This window comes from Arachis ipaensis, chromosome B5 (genome assembly GCF_059453495.1).
Source record: "Arachis ipaensis isolate K30076 ecotype BB chromosome B5, ASM5945349v1, whole genome shotgun sequence".
Taxonomy (NCBI): domain Eukaryota; kingdom Viridiplantae; phylum Streptophyta; class Magnoliopsida; order Fabales; family Fabaceae; genus Arachis; species Arachis ipaensis.
In genome coordinates this window covers 92,993,961-93,009,361 of record NC_142440.1, presented here as the reverse complement: position 1 = coordinate 93,009,361, position 15,401 = coordinate 92,993,961, and the positions used below count along the sequence as shown (strand labels likewise).

Genomic DNA, 15,401 nt, shown 5'->3' with positions numbered 1-15,401 from the left:
TCCTGACTTAACTGAATTAAGTACGAGAGTATATCTTGGAGAAGAAGTAAGCATGAATTGAAAGAGAAACAATAGTACTTACATTAATTCATGAAGAACAGCAGAGCTCCGCAACTTAATCTATGAGGTGTAGAAACTCCACTGTAGAAAAATACATAAGAGAAAAAGGTCTAGGCATGGCCAAATGGCCAGCCTCCAAATGTGAAAAGTGGCATAAGATTCTCCGAATACAATAGGAAAGACTAGTATTTATACTAAACTAGTTACTAAGGATTACAGAAATTGAGTAACTAAGTGCAGAGAGTGCAGAAATCCACTTTCGGGGCCCACTTGGTGTGTGCTTGGGATGAGCATTGAGCTTTACACGTGCATAGGCCTTTTCTAGAGTTAAACGCCAGCTTGGATGCCAGTTTGGGGGTTTCACTCCTGTTCTGGTGTCAGTTCCGGCGTTTTACGCCAAAAAAGGGTCTCTGGCTGGCGTTGAACGCCAGTTTGGGCCATCAAATCTCAGGCAAAGTTTAAACTATTATATATTGCTGGAAAGCCCAAGATGTTAGATTTCTAGCCCAATTGAGAACGTGCCAATTAGACTTCTGTAGCTCCAGAAAAACGCGTTTGAGTACAGAGAGGTCAGAATCCAACAGCATCTGCAGTCCTTTCTCGGCCTCTGAATCAGATTTTTGCTCAGGTCCCTCGATTTCAGCCAGAAAATACCTGAAATTACAGAAAAACACACATAATCATAGTAAAGTTTAAAAATGTGATTTCTGCATAAAAACTAATAAAAATATAATAAAAAGTAACTAAAATATACTAAAAATTATGTAAAAACAATGCCAAAAAGCGTATAAATTATCCGCCCATTACAATACCAAACTTAAATTGTTGCTTGTCCCCAAGCAACTAAAAACAAAATAAGATAAAAAAAAAGAGAAAATACAATAAATTTCAAAAATATCAACGAAGATTAGTTTTAATTAGATGAGCGGGACTAGTAGCTTTTAGGAACTCTGAAATACAGATAATGTTATTGATTTTCCTAGTTAAGTTCTTTTTTATTCTTGCACACAGCTACTTTATGAGTCTTGGCCATGACCCTTAGCATTTTGTTTTTCAGTATTACCACCGGATACATAAATGCCACAGACACATAACTGGGTGAACCTTTTCATTGTAACTCAGCTTTGCTAGAGTCCCCAGTTAGAGGTGCCCAGAGTTCTTAAGCACACTATTTTGCTTTGCATCACGACTTTAACCACTCAGTCCCAAGCTTTTCACTTGGACCTTCATGACACAAGCACATGGTTAGGGACAGCTTGATTTAGCCGCTTAGGCAAGGATTTTATTCCTTTTGGGCCCTCCTATCCACTGATGCTCAAAGCCTTGGATCCTCTTTACCCTTGCCTTTTAGTTTAAAGGGTTACTGGCTTTTTCTGCTTGCTTTTTCTTTTTCTTTTTCTTTCTTTTTTTCTTTTTCTTTTTTTTTTTGCAAGATTTTGTTTTTCACTGCTTTTTCTTGCTTCAAGAATTAATTGTATGGTTTTTCAGATCACCAATTACATGTATCCTTTTTAATTATTCTTTCAAGAGTCAACTTTTCTTAATTCCAATTTCAAACATGCACTGTTTAAGCATACATTCAGAATGCAAGATGTATTGCCACCACATCAAAATAATTAAACTAATTTCAAGATAAATTTCAAAATTATGCACTTCTTGTTCTTTTGCAAATAAAAGCATTTTTTTCATTTAAGAAAGGTGAGCAATTCATGGAATCATTCATAGCTTTAAGACATAGACACTAGACACTAATGATCATGTAATAAAGACATAAACATAGACAAAACATAAAGCATAGAAACAAAAAATAGAAAAATAAGAACAAGGAAATTAAAGAACGGGTCCACCTTAGTGACGGCGGCTAGTTCTTCCTCTTGAAGATCCTATGGAGTGCTTGAGCTCCTCAATATCTCTTCCTTGCCTTTGTTGCTCTTCCCTCATGGCTCTTTGGTCTTCTCTAATTTCATGGAGGATAATGGAGTGCTCTTGGTTCTCTATGTTGGAACTCAAATCTCCTAAAGAGGTGTTGAGTTACTCCCAATAGCTTTGTGGAGGAAAGTGTATCCCTTGAGGCATCTTAGGGATTTTTTGATGAGGAATTTTCTCATGCTCTTGTTGAGGTCCATGAGCGGGCTCTCTTATTTTCTTCATCCTCTTTTTAGTGATGGGCTTGTGAGATGAATCTCTCCATCTCCCATGACTCAGAGTTGGAAGCAACTGCCTTCCCTTTCCTCTTCTTAGAGGTTTCTCCGGCCTTAGGTGCCAATAATGGTTATGGAAAAACAAAAAGCAGAGCTTTTTTCCACACCAAACATAAAAGGTTTGCTCGTCCTCGAGTAAAAGAAGAAAGAAAGGATTACAGGAATAAGAGATGGAGGAGATGGAGGTGTGTGTATGGTTTGGCCAAGGGGGTTTTAGGTGGTTATGATGTGTGAAAATGAAGGAGTGATGAGGGGCTTATATAGGAGTGGAGTGGAGAGGGAATTCTCGTAATAGGGGTCGGGTTTGGGAGAGAGATGGTTTAAATTTGAATGCGTGGGGGTAGGTGGGTTGTATGATGGTTTTGGAGGAGAAATAGAGGTGATTGGTGGAGGTTATTTTGGGGAAGAGTGTTATGGAAAGGTGTGAAAAGGAGAGAAAAAGAGTTGGGGTAGGTGGGGATCCTGTGGAATCCACAGATCCTGAGGTGTCAAGGAATTCTGCTCCCTGCACCTTTCTGGCATTTAAACGCCCCTGGACAGCCCTTTCTGGTGTTTAACGCCAGCCAGACACCTTTTTCTGCCGTTAAACGGCAGTCTGTCTGCCAATTCTGGCGTTTAACGCCCAGAATGCTGCCAGACTGGGCGTTAAACACCAATTCTGCTATCCTTACTGGCGTTTAAACGTCAGTAAGCCTGTCCTCCAGGGTGTGCTATTTTTGATGCTGTTTTTGATTCCGCTTTAATTCTGCAGCTATTTTTGTGACTCTACATGATCATCAACCTAAAGAAAACATAAACTAACAATGGAAAATGAAATGAAAAAGTAATTAACATAGATAAATAAGATTGGGTTGCCTCCCAATAAGCGCTTCTTTAATGTCAATAGCTTGACAGTAAGCTCTTATAGAGCTTCACAGATACTCAGAGCATGATTGTGGCCTCCCAACACCAAACTTAGAGTTTGAATGTGGGGGCTCTGCTTGACTCTGTATGGAGAGAACTGGATGAAGCTTTTCATGCTTCTTCTCCATGTTTACAGAAGAAGATTCTTGAGCCTTAAACACAAGGTAGTCCTCATTCAATTGAAGGATTAACTCTCCTCTATCCACATCAATCACAGCCCTTGCTGTGGCTAGGAAGGGTCTTCCAAGCATGATGGAGTCATCCTCATCTTTTCCAGTGTCTAGGATTATGAAGTCAGCAGGGATGTAAAGGCCTTCAACCTTCATTAAGACATCCTCTACAAGTCCATAAGCTTGTTTCATTGATTTGTCTGCCATCTCTAGCGAGATTCTTGCAGCTTGTACCTCAAGGATCCCTAGTTTCTCTATTACAGAGAGTGGCATGAGGTTTATACCTGACCCCAAGTCACACAGAGCCTTCTCAAAGGTCATGGTGCCTATGGTACAAGGTATTAAGAACCTTCTGGGATCCGGTTTCTGCTGAGGTAATTTCTGCTAAACCAAGGCATTCAGTTCATTGATGAGCAATGGAGGTTCATCCTCCCAAGTCTCATTACCAAATAACTTGGCATTCAGCTTCATGATTACTCTTAGATACCGAGTAACTTGCTCTTTAACAATATCTTCATCCTCTTCAGAGGAAGAATAATCATCAGAGCTCATGAATGGCAACAGTAAGTTTAGTGGAATCTCTATGGTCTCTGTATGAGCCTCAGATTCCTTTGGTTCCTCATTAGGAAACTCCTCAGTGGTAAGTGGACGTCCATTGAGGTCTTCCTCACTGTAAATCATTGCCTCTTCCTCCTCTATAGGTTCGGCCACTTTGGATATATTGATGGCCTTGCACTCTCTCTTTGAATTCTCTTTTGTATTGCTTGGGAGAGTACTATGAGGGATTTCAGTAACTCTTTTACTCAGATGACCCACTTGTGCCTCCAAATTTCTGATGGAGGATCTTGTTTCAGTCATGAAATTGAGAGTGGTCTTACATAGATCAGAGACTATGGTTGCTAAGTCAGAGAGGCTCTGCTTAGAATTCTCTGTCTGTTGTTGAGAAGATGATGGAAAAGGCTTGCTATTGACAAACCTATTTCTCCCACCATTATTATTATTAAAGCCTTGTTGAGGCTTCAGTTGATCCTTCCATGAGAGATTTGGATGATTTCTCCATGAAGGATTATAGGTGTTTCCAGGGAATTCTCCCATGTAATTCACCTCTTCCATTGTAGGATTCTTAGGGTAATAAGCTTCTCCTTCAGAGGAGGCTTCTTTAGTACTGCTGGATGCAGTTTGCATTCCAATCAGATTCTAAGAAATCATATTGACTTGCTGAGTAAATATTTTATTCTGAGTCAATATGGCATTCAGAGTATCAATCTCAAGCACCCCTTTCTTCTGAGTTATCCCATTATTCACAGGATTTTTTTCAGAAGTATACATGAACTGGTTATTTGCAACCATTTCAATGAGTTCCTGGGCTTCTGCAGGTGTTTTCTTCAGATGAAGAGATCCACCAGTAGAGTGGTCCAATGACATCTTGGACAATTCAGACAGACCATCATAGAATATACGTAAGATGCTCCATTCTGAAAGCATGTCAGAAGGACACCTTCTGATCAATTACTTGTATCTTTCCCAAGCTTCATAGAGGGATTCACCTTCCTTCTATCTAAAGGTTTGGACTTCCACTCTAAGCTTGCTCATCTTTCGAGGTGGAAAGAATTTGGCCAAGAAAGCATTGACTAACTTTTCCCAAGAGTTCAGGCTTTCTCTAGGTTGTGAGTCCAACCATATCCTAGCTCTGTCTCTTACAACAAAGGGTAAAAGCATAAGTCTGTAGACCTTGGGATCAACCCCATTGTTCTTAACAGTGTCACAGATTTGCCAGAATTCAGCTAAGAACTGATGAGGATCTTCCAATGGAAGTCCATGAAACTTGCAATTTTGCTGCATTAGAGAAACAAATTGAGGCTTAAGCTCAAAGTTGTTTGCTCCAATTGCAGGAATTGAGATGCTTCTTCCATAGAAGTTGGAAGTTGGTGCAGTAAAGTCACCAAGCATCTTCCTTGCATCTCCACCATTGTTCTTAGGTTCGGCTGCCATGTCTGCCTCTTTTTCTAAATTTGCTGTAAGGTCCTCTCCAGAGTGTTGTGCTTTAGCTTCTCTTAGCTTCCTCTTCAGAGTCCTTTCAGGTTCAGGATCAGCTTCAACAAGAATGTCTTTATCCCTGTTCCTGCTCATATAAAAAAGAAGAGAACAAAGAGAGAAGAGGAATCCTCTATGTCAAGTATAGAGATTCCTTTACGTGTTAGAGGAAAAAAAGAATAGAAGAATGAGGTAGAGAGAGAATAAGAAGAATTCGAACATAGAGAGAGTGAGAGGGTTCGAATTATTAGATGAGTAGAAGAGAAATGTTAGTAAATGAATAAAATAAATAGAAAGAGATGAGAGAGAGAGTATTCGAATTTTAAGAAGAGGGAAAAGAAAAGTATTTTTATTTTTATTTAATTAATTAAGTTAGTTTCGAAAATTTCAAAAAGAAATACAAGAAAATTAAAAACTAAAACAATTAGTTAATTAAAAATATTTTTGAAAAGGTGGTTAGTGATTTTCAAAAATTAGAAATGGAAAAGTAGTTAGGTGGTTTTGAAAAAGATAAGAAATAGTAAACTTTTTAAAATTAAAACAAACAAGTCAAGTAGTTTGTTGAAAAAGATTTGAAAATAGATTTTGAAAAGATAAGAAGTTAGAAAAAGATTTTGAAATTAAAATTTTAAAAAGATATGATTAAAATTTATTTTGAAAAAGAATTGAAAAAGAAATTAAAAAGATTTGATTTTTAAAATTAAAGTTGATGACTTGACTAACAAGAAACTAAAAGATATGATTCTAGAATTTAAAGATTGAACCTTTCTTAACAAGAAAGTAATAAACTTAAAATTTTTGAATCAAAACATTAATTGTTAGCAAGGATTTTCGAAAATATGAAATAAAATTAAGAAAAAGATTTTGAAAAATTAGTTTTAAAATTTTCGAAAACATTAAAAGAAAAATGAAAAAGATTTTGAAAAATTTTAAGAATGAAATTCGAAAATCATAAAAAAATGAAAAAGAATTGATTTTGAAAAAGATTTGAAAAGATAAAGTTTTTAAATTGAAATGTTGACTTGACTAACAAGAAACAACTAAATTTTAAAAGCTTTTGACCAAGTCAACTCAAAATTTCGAAAATTATGAGAAGAATAAGGAAAAGATATTTTTTTTTACTTTTGAATTTTTAATGAGGAGAGAGAAAAACAACAAAATGAAACAAAACATAAAAATTTAAGATCAAAACAAATAATGCATGCAAGAACACTTTGAATGTCAAGATGAACACCAAGAACACCTTGAAGATCATGATGAACATCAAGAACATATTTTTGAAAAATTTTAAGAAAAGAAAGACATGCAAGACACCAAACTTAAGAATTTTTTTTTTTAAACTTTAGACACTAACAATTTGAAAATATACAAGAAAAACAAAAACAACACAAAACAAGAAAAATTAAAGATCAAACAAGGAAAATCATCAAGAACAACTTAAAGATCACAAAAGAACACAATGCATGAATTTTTGAAAATCTAAGAAAAATTAAAAACATGCAGTTGACACCAAACTTAAAATTTGACACAAGACTCAAACAAGAAACACAAATTTTTTTTTGGTTTTATGATTTTATTAATTTTTTGTATATATTTTTTTCGAAATTATTTTGGAAAAATAAAATAAAGAAATTCAAAAATTTTTAATAAGAATTCCAGGATTCATGCAATGTTATTCTAAAGCTTCAGTCCAAAAGATTAGACATGGCCAAATGGCTAGCAAGCTTTAGTATAATAAATACATACAACAATCCAATGAATAAGAATTCAAAGGCTCCTTCAATAGCTGCAATGATAAGTTAAAGCTTCGGTCCAAAAGATTAGACATGGCTTAATAGCCAGCCAAGCTTAACATATCATCATGAAGCTCGAAGGTGGAATTCATTCTTAAAAATTTTGATGAATTTTTAGAAAACTAAATTTTTTTTTCGAAAATAAAAATAAAAAAGCTTAAACATAAAATAAAATTACCCAATCTAAGCAACAAGATGAACCGTCAGTTGTTCAAACTCGAACAATCCTCGGCAACGGTGCCAAAAACTTGGTGCACGGAATTGCAATCACACCTTTGCAACTCCGCACAACTAACTAGCAAGTGCACTGGGTCGTCCAAGTAATACCTTACGTGAGTAAGGGTCAATCCCACGGAGATTACCGGCTTGGAGCAAGCTATGGTCATCTTGTAAATCTTAGTCAGGCAGATTCAATTGGTTATGAGGTTTTGATAATTAAAATATAAATAAAACGTAAATTAAAATAAAGATACTTATGTAATTCATTGGTGGGAATTTCAGATAAGCGTTTGGAGATGCTTTGTTGCTTCTGAACCTCTGCTTTCCTATTGTCTTCATCCAATCATGCGTGCTCCCTTCCATGGCAAGCTGTATGTTGGTGGATCACCGTTGTTAATGGCTACCATCCGTCCTCTCAGTGAAAATGGTCCAGGTACGGTTTCTGTACGGCTAATCAACTGTCGGATCTCTCGTCTCGGATGAAAAATACCAGGCACAGCTACCGCACGACTAATCATCTGTCGGTTCTCACTTGTGTCGGAATAGGATCTCTCTATCCTTTTGCACACTGTCACTGTGCCCAACATTCGTGAGTTTGAAGCTCGTCACAGTCATCCTGTCCCAGATCCTACTCGAAATACCACAGACAAGGTTTAGACTTTCTGGATCTCAGGAATGCTACCAATTGGTTCTAGCCTCTACCACGAAGGTTCTAATCTCATGGATTCGAATGCTCTGTTGTCAGGAGAGGCAAGTCAAATCCGTGGATCAGAGACCCAAGAGACTATATGTAAGACCCCAAAATTTTTTAAAAGTTATTAATTAATTATTTATGATGCATTATATTTATTTAAGACTGTATTTTGGAGATTTTTATATAAAAGTTAAGTAAACTCCTATTTTTAATTTAGAGTTCTTATAATTGAAAAATAGTGAATATTTTATATGCCTTAATTTTAAATATTTATATTTTTAACCTTATTTTATAAATGAAGGAGAATTAATTTATTTATCTCTAATTTTTATTTAATTAGCATTTAATTGAAACTAATTTACAAATTTGTAATTAAAAGATATTTCAAAGATAGATACTTTATATTTAATTTGATTTTTAATTATTATCCCATCTTTTTATTTATTTTATAAAATTACACTACTACACCTAACATTTTAATAAAAATATCTAACCTAACCCTAATTTTATCTAAACCTAATTTTCTACCCTTACCCACACTAACACACACACTCCGCACCCCACCCTCACCCACGGTAACTACACACACACTTAACACAACACACACAACCTGAAAGAAGAAAGAAAAAGAATGAAGGAAAGAGAGAAGAAAAAAAGGGAAGAAGAGAGGGAGCCACCGTCATCCAGCTCGCCACCGTCCCGCGTCGTCGTGCCACCGACCGAGGAGGCTGCGGGTCGCCATCCGTGAAGCTTGCCACCGCTGCTGTTGTCCGTACCGCCGTTTGGGTCGTGTGGAGGAAAGAGGAGGCGCCGCCATCACGTCCTCCATCGCCGCTGTTGCTGGAAGCCGCACTGTCGTGGCTGAGCCTCTGCTGCCAGGAAACGCCAGCTGCCACCATCGCCGTTCATGTCCGCCGCAGTCACCGTTGGAAGCTGCCGTCCCAGGAACTGCCACCGCCATTGGCGGTAACGGTTTTAAGCTGGTTTATGTTCTTCTGGATTCCGGGAATGGTTTTTGACGCCGCGTAGTTATTACAGTCACCGTCACTGGGGTTTTGGCTCCCCGCTGTTGCTTGAAGTGGCTGCCGAGGCTGCCGCCAAACCGATTCAACAACCGCCGCTGTTTTGTTTTCTTATTACAGGTCGTTCTGAGCATTGCATGTCGCTTTTAAGTTGCCGTGTTTGATGTGAAAGAGATCAAGGGCTGAGGCCTAAGTTGCCGTTGATTTCGGGCTGAGCGAAAAGAGTCAATTAACGCGTTTGGGTTATGATTTCAACTTATCGAGGTAGGGGCATTTTCTTAAATTTATTTTACTTTCAAAAATTGTTATAAGTCGATAATAGCATGAAAAGTATATTTTTATGAATACGTGAGTCTTATGAATTGAATTGAACTGTTTGGATGGCTGTGAATATTTATTCGATTGATTTATTGAATTATTGAGGAAGCTGGTTATTCTGATTTGCTGTTTTGGCTTGTTAAGTTGATCTTTGTTGAACTACTGGGAGAGATTTAATGTTGGAATTTAGTTTAATTTTGGAAATGTTTGATTTTAGAAAAGATTCAAAACTGGAATTTTGTTCGATTTTGGAAAGGATTGATATTTGAAGTCAGTTGGAAATGGGTTGGAAAATGTGGTTTGATGCGATCTGTAAGGGTGGCATAATCCGAATTTTAGAGGAGATGCTGCCCAAATTTTTATAAAAATGAGAGATTTTATTGAAATGGTCATTTAAAAAGATTTAGATTTTTAAGAATTTTATAAGTTGATTTTTGCTGCTGTTAAGAAAAGCATTACGTTTTGGAGTTTGATTTATTTAGAAATGAATAAGTTATATTTTGAATTTGAATTATTGAAGAAAGTAATAAGTGGTAAGATGAGAATGAGTATGAGAATGAAGATGGATTTTTAAGTACAATTTTTGAATAATTGAATGACAATGAGATATGAATTAGTATCGGAAATGAAAATGATAATTATGAAAACTTATTAAATATATTGAGCTTGGGGCGTTGCCCCCATGTCAGCCGGGATTTTTCCCGTGGTTACTATTGAGCTTGCGGCGTTGTTTCCCCCATGTCAGCTTGGGGTATTGTTTTCCCATGTCAGCTTGGGGTGTGGTCTCTTCTCCCCATGTTAGCTTGGGATTCGTCCTATGGATATTATTGAGCTTGGGGCATTTTTTTCCCATGTCAGCTTGGGAATTTTTCTCATGGTGTATTTTTGAGCATTAGAACATGTCGGGATGGCTACGTAACCGATAGTTGATATCAACAGCCATAGGATAGGTATTCATCATATGCACTTGTATGCTTTGCTTGAGTTTGAATTTGTTTGGGTTTGCCTAATTACTAAACTGCTATTAACTGCCATCTGAGCTATTTACTGTAACTGCTATCTATACCTGTGTTTTCCTTGTCTGTTTTGCCTGTGTTTGTTCTGATGTGGTGCTTTCGAAATTATTGGTGATGAGATGATGATTGAATTGATTGATTATGTGATGGGCTGAAAGCTGTGATTGGTTTTTGATTGAGTTATTAATAAAGTATGAAAGACCAACTTGGTTCAGCATAGACTTAATGAACCTATGCTTGGAACAGATTGGTCATTCATACTGTTAGAAGACTTTTAAGATTCTTTTATAAAAAAAGTAAGTTTTTTATTTCTTATACTTATTTGATTTCTTTTTTAAAAAAAAAAGAGCTTTGAACTTTTTGGATGGTTAACTGACGGTTTTTAAAAGATTCATAAGGCAACGATAATCACTGAGTTCGAAAAGGATTTTCTTATTAAATATCTTCTTATGACAATTCTAAAACCTTGTGGTGAGACCGTGTGGTTAGGTTCTCACCCCCCTATAGACTTTCTTTTTCAGTGGTAGGTTCAGGAAGTTTTGGCGCGAAGCCGCGATCGATCTACAAGCTTTATGTAAATGTTGTACTTTCTGTTTGTTAGTTTGGTCGAGGTTTTACCTCTCGTCAATTGTCACTTTCAGTTTCTTTTTGAGAGGCAAGACTTATATTTAAAAAAAGCTTATGTATTTATTATTATGTGAATATATTTGGGTGTCAAGTGAACTAAAGTAAAGACTTTTCGATTTTTGTAACTAAGGATTCAGTTTATAACCGCGAAGGCTCAATAATAAATAATTATAATATTAAATTAATGACTTAGAGACAAGTAACGCCTGAACTTTTAATACGATCATGAGGTATTAAAAGTAAGGGTGTTACATTATGGTATTAGAGCAGTTCATCCTTATTAGAGCCTTGGGAATGGACTGAATATGCTTCATTGCATACTCTGAGTGTCCGTCATGTTATAAGTCTTGTCCGAATGACGAGAATTAGAGCTTTATGCACATGACTGTCTTTTGATTAATGCCGTTAGCTTATCGTTGCATATCTATTGATATTAAGTCTGGCTAGCTTAATGTTTGTGGTATGTGTACGAGAAAGTTAATGAGTTATCATAGATAAAGTAGGATTGATAAGTGTTGTGATTCACGGGTTTTGGGAGCATTAGAAATTAATTTTTTTTTAAATCATTTCCGTTTCGGCGTAAGATCCTTATTCGTGTTTGGCGTTATCTCCTTCTCTATCAATTGTACCGGAATTCCTTCTTATTTATTTCCTTCATGAAATGTGATTGATTTAATTGCCAACCTTATCTTATCATTCATACATTGCCTTTGCTTGGTTTTGTATTCGGTTGTTGCTTGAAACTTTTGAAATATTTACCCTTATCACTGTTAATAGCCATCTTTATAAACTCTATACTCCTTAACTTGATCTTGGATTTGTTTTGGTGCTATAAAAGATTCACAAATCTCAGGAAATATTAACTATTGATTTTAGCTATCCTCACTTATAAACTTTGAATTCCTTCCTCACTGTATGGTGTCAACGGATGCGTTATGAATCGTGCCACGTTATCTGATGTATCATTTGTTTTTCTTCTCTTTATCTTGAAAACACTTGCTTCAGTATTATTTAAAAAGCAATTTGAATTTTCTTACACATAATTTAGTTGATCGTGTTCTTAGCTTTCTTTTTTTTTATTCCTGTAATGTGGTCGTTGATTTCATATTCTTCTACATGAGCTAGGAAACCGTTGAAGTGACTTGAATCTGCACCGTTGTGGTGCACAACAATTTATTTAATCCTCTCGAAAATCTTGTTTTAGACTTTTCTAAATAAGTTTTGATTTGATTTGCTTCCTGTTTGATTGTGTTCCTTACAGTTTACTTGAATCCTTTGGAATATTCCCCTTATGAAACACACGCACACAATCCTTTAATCTTAAATGGTTTTGAACCCTAAAAGTTACTATTGTACTTGACTAATTATGCAAGTTGATTCTTCTTTTCCATATTCTGTATCTTATTTTCATCTTGTTCTGTTGTGACACTTTGTGTCTTATAGCATTCACTTTGAATTCTTACTTAGGATCTTTTAAAAGAGTTTTATTTTATTTTTCCCTGCCCAATTGTGTTCACAATCACTCTTTGAAATTTTTGACAAGATTGCATTTACTTTTGCATGCACTTTCTTATATGGATTTTGAGAACCTTTTTATGTGGTTTGAATACAACTTAAGTTATACCAACCGTACTTCAATTTTCTATGCATATCTGATGAGCGGATAATTTATACGCTTTTTGGCATTGTTTTTACATAGTTTTTAGTATAATTTAGTTAGTTTTTAGTATATTTTTATTAGTTTTTAAATAAAAATCACATTTCTGGACTTTACTATGAGTTTGTGTATTTTTTTGTAATTTCAGGTATTTTCTGGATGAAATTGAGGGACTTGAGCAAAAATCAGATTCAGAGGTTGAAGAAGGACTGCAGATGCTGATGGATTCTGACCTCCCTTCACTCAAAGTGGATTTTCTGGAGCTACAGAACTCCAAATGGTGCGCTCTCAATTGCGTTGGAAAGTAGACATCCAGGACTTTCCAGCAATATATAATAGTCCATACTTTGCTCGAGTTTAAACGACGCAAACTGGCATTCAACGCCAGTTCCATGTTGCATTCTGGAGTTAAACGCCAGAAACAGGTTGCAAAGTGGAGTTAAATGCTAGAAATAGGTTACAAACTGGCGTTCAACTCCAAGAGAAGCCTCTACACGTGTAAAGCTCAATGCTCAGCCCAAACACACACCAAGTGGGCCCTGGAAGTGGATTTCTGCATCATTTACTCATTTCTGTAACTCTAGTAACTAGTTTAGTATAAACAGCACTTTTTATCATTGTATTCGGAGTCTTGGTTACCCCGGTTCCCCTATGGGGCCGAGACCAATGAACTCCATTATCACTTATGTATTTTCAACGGTAGAATTTCTACACACCATTGATTAAGGTGTGAAACTCTGCTGTTCCTCATGAATTAATACAAAGTACTATTGTTTTTCTATTCAATTCAACTTATTCCGATTCTAAGATATTTATTCGCACTTCAATATGAATGTGATGATCGTGACAGTCATCATCATTCCCAACCTATGAATGCGTGCCTGACAACTACTTCTGTTCTACCTTAGATTGAATGAATATCTCTGGGATTCCTTAATCAGAGTCTTCGTGGTATAAGTTAGAATCCATGGACGGCCATTCTTGAGATCCGGAAAGTCTAAACCTTGTCTGTGGTATTCCGAGTAGGATCTGGGAAGGGATGGCTGCGACGAGCTTCAAACTCGCGAGTGCTGGGCGTAGTGACAGACGCAAAAGGATCAATGGATCCTATTCCAGCATGATCGAGAACCGACAGATGATTAGCCATGCAGTGACAGCGCATTGGACCATTTTCACTGAGAGGACAGGATGTAGCCATTGACAACAGTGATGCCTAACATACAACTTGCCATAGAAAGGAGTATGAATGATTGGATGAAGTCAATAGGAAAGCAGAGGTTCAGGAGGAACAAGCATCTTCATACGCTTATCTGAAATTCTCACCAATGAATTACATAAGTATTTCTATCTTTAATTTACGTTTTATTTATATTTTAATTATATTTTAATTATCAAATATCCATAACCATATGAATCTGCCTGACTGAGATTTACAAGGTGACCATAGCTTGCTTCAATCCGGCAATCTCCGTGGGATCGACCCTTACTCATGTAAGGTTTATTACTTGGACGACCTAATGCACTTGCTGGTTAGTTGTGCGAAGTTGTGACAAAGAACTAAGATTATGAACGTGCGTATTAAGTTTCTAGCGCTGTTACCAAGGAATGAACCGTCACGATTTCTGCGCTCCAAGTTTTTGGCGCCGTTGCCGGGGATTGCTCGAGTTTTGACAACTGACGGTTCATCTTGTTGCTCAGATTAGGTAATTTTACTTTATTTTTAAGCTTTTTTATTTCTTATTTTCAAAAATAATACAAAAAAAAATTTCTTCTTTTTCGTTTTTCCAAAATAATTTTCGAAAAATCCAAAAAAATTATAAAATTATAAAATCAAAAATAATTTTTGTGTTTCTTGCTTGAATCTTGTGTCAGTTTTTAAGTTTGGTGTCAGTTGCATGTTTTTAAAATTTGTGCATTTTTTGGAAAACTCATGCATGTGTTCTTCATGATCTTCAAGTTGTTCTTGACAAGTCTTCTTGTTTGATCTTCATATTTTCTTGTTTTGTGTCTTTTGTTCTTTTTCATATGCATTTTTGCATTCATAGTGTCAAAACATGAAAAAATATCTAAGTTTGGTGTCTTGCATGTTTTTCTTTTCTTAAAAATTTTCAAAAATAAGTCTTGATGTTCATCTTGATCTTCAAAGTGTTCTTGGTGTTCATCTTGATATTCATAGTGTTCTTGCATGCATCATTTGTTTTGATCCAAAATTTTCATGCATTGAGTCTTTTGATGTTTTTCTCTCTCATCATTAAAATTCAAAAATAAAAAAAATATCTTTCTCTTATTTCACTCATAAATTTCGAAAATTTGAGTTGACTTTTTCAAAACTTTTTAAAATCTAGTTGTTTCTTATGAGTCAAATCAAATTTTCAATTTAAAAATTCTATCTTTTTCAAATCTTTTTCAAAAATCAAATCTTTTTCATTTTTCTTTTATGATTTTCGAAAATTTCAAATTGATTTTCAAAAATCTTTTTCTTATTTTATTTCATAATTTCAAAATCTTTACTAACAATTAATGTAATTGATTCAAAAATTTTTAAGTTTGTTACTTGCCTATTAAGAAAGGTCCAATCTTTAAATTTTAAAATCATATCTTTTTGTTTCTTGTTAGTCAAGTAATCAACTTTAATTTTCAAAATCAAATCTTTTCTTTTAAATTTCTTTTTCAAATCTTTCTCAAAA

The 15,401-nt window shown here is 35.5% G+C and overlaps 1 non-coding gene across 1 annotated transcript; it reads left to right on the top strand.

Annotated features, from left to right (window-relative positions):
• Positions 1 to 4,813: 4,813 nt before the first annotated feature.
• Positions 4,814 to 4,921, top strand: LOC148564995 (small nucleolar RNA R71). Its single transcript, XR_015884845.1, has one exon. It is a non-coding gene; the product is annotated as a small nucleolar RNA R71 (small nucleolar RNA).
• The last annotated feature ends 10,480 nt before the right edge of the window (positions 4,922 to 15,401 follow it).